This window comes from Tuber melanosporum (assembly GCF_000151645.1).
Source record: "Tuber melanosporum whole genome shotgun sequence assembly, scaffold_29, strain Mel28".
Classification (NCBI taxonomy): Eukaryota; Fungi; Ascomycota; class Pezizomycetes; order Pezizales; family Tuberaceae; genus Tuber; species Tuber melanosporum.
The window spans coordinates 615,312-617,626 of record NW_003298963.1 but is presented as its reverse complement, the minus strand read 5'-3'; positions in this window follow the sequence as shown (position 1 = coordinate 617,626).

The following is a 2,315-nucleotide window of genomic DNA, read 5'->3' as shown; positions in this document are numbered from 1 at the left end:
AAGATGGCGGGAAACAAGAAGGTTAATAAAAACAGTCTCGTACACCATACTGGTATCACCATACCAGACACGTCTGTAATCTGAAAAATGGCAGAATCTTCTCGTGCTACTCAAGTCCATGCCAGTATTCTTAATACTGTAGATGTTAATGTCTTTTATAAGCATATCATGAGTCAGTTACCAGCAGCTAAGAAATACCCCGGGCCTAAACATGTGCCAATTTCGAGCAACTCCCAGCCAAAGACTATATTTTGTCCTCCAGTTTCAGCAGCAGGAAAGTCCTACACTGTCAGTATAAACTTCAGGTTCTTGCTTATTTACATCAGGCTAGCATCTGCGATAGCACTCAATCCACCAATCGGGTACGGAGGCCAAACCTGACCGAGACCTCTCGCTGATTTAAAATCCCTGTTCCAAATATATCCGAGTGGAAGCTGGCTAAGTCTAAACTGCTTACCAGAGTGGGAACTGAGAGATGGAGTCGGATAGGACAGAGAAAATGGTCAGTTCTTGAAAAAGAGCTATATGATGCTTTTCAGGGTCACTGGGACCGAGGAAGGATTGTGCGCTGAGGATTTTTTCATGTTAAAGCTGAGCTACTGTTTCAGCAGTACCATTCTAATGAAAGAGTATTTCAGTTTTCTAATGCCTGGTTTAATGATATGGTTTAAGTTAAGGATTGAGTTCTTTGAAGTTAGATAAAAGCTAATCTAAGGTGTATTAAATAAGAGTTCTCAACTGGTACAATATTTCATTAAGATTTGGCACAAATAAGGCAACTAAGATACCAATGGACCTGTTTAATACATTGGTTAATTTTGCAAGATTTAACATGTAAGGGGGGGTCTCCTCTGGGAAGACAGATTCCGAGGTTGCAACTGCACTGAAATGAATTCTTCTGCAAATGCGAACAAATATAATAAATATCAAAGTCTCAACAGTAGAGTTTGAAGAAACAAAATGGTAAAACTTAATATTGTTAAGCCACAGCTTTACTCAATTAAGTCCTGATCTCAAGACGTCATTGATTGCCAGAGTTGAGGAGAACTCGCATATACTTAAGTAGATTTCATACACTACCAGTTGCTCCCTGTTACTACTCTGCATTTACAAGCACCCAACTCCCTTATGCTGCCTAGCCAACCTCTATGAGTCAGACCAAAGATCCTCTGTAGTGAACTAGACTGCTCTGTGGTTTGCTAACATCCACCCGAAAGAAGTGTTTTAGCGGCTGCATCTATAATGCTACTGCAGGAGTAAAATCTCTTCATATTGTGGACATGTCAGTAGTGAACTGCCTAAACCGAGCAGGTGTGATACCAACTATGAAACTTTCTACCCATATACATTTAATCTTCTACAAGCATCCGCAGTCTCTCAACATCTATCCGGTTATACTCTATTCCATATCATTCCAGATGATAGCTATGTAGCTCCCCCAATGGACCTCTTGGAAGGTTGACTACCAATAGGCGCTACCTACAGTCAACCCTCCTAGAAGTTGCTCTTATCGTGACCTCAGACTAGTGTCTTAGAGTTCTTAAAGATTTACTAATACTATTACACTTTTGGGGCAATGGACTTTGGTTACCTCACCTACTGGTCTCCAGTAATCTCACAGACTACCTCTAACTTCAAAGAAGTATTACTCCATCATTTCTGGTCTGTTTTGCATGAAAGTACCTGAAGACTATTCTCTAGGTTCACCTCTACCCCCTCATATATCCTGCAGACAGCTTTAGGAGGACAGACAGTGTGAGTGTATATGGTGTTACAGGAGCATCTCCACCTGGAGACTTTTATTAGGCTTATAGCAACTCTCTAGGATGTAGCCCATGATGCTAGAGACTTATAATGGGACCGGAGGGGGGTGTTAGCCACCACACTTCCAAGTTACAGCTTGTTCAAAGCTCAACTGGTTGTGCAGGAGTGATTTGCACAACCTGAGATTTGAACATACTATGTAATTTTGCATGACAAACAATCTAGTAACTTCCCCTCAAGTCCTGCATAATAAGTTACATTCAAGGTAGAGTAACTTGGCTCCATAGCAGGATAACTTTGGTCTGAAGGTAGGATAACTCTACTCGGACCTACTATTGAGCAATTTACAATAACTTCCAAATTGACTACTTGGGTTACCCTACCCAGCAGGGTAACCACCGCTCCTTACTTGTACCAATGTACTTTTTAGTATAGCATAGCATATCCAACTGAGATACCTAACCAACAGTACCTCTACTTGGTAGATTCTAGTCTACCACTATTCCTACCCGTACTTGCTCTACCGACCCATCTGCCCGCCAATAGGTACT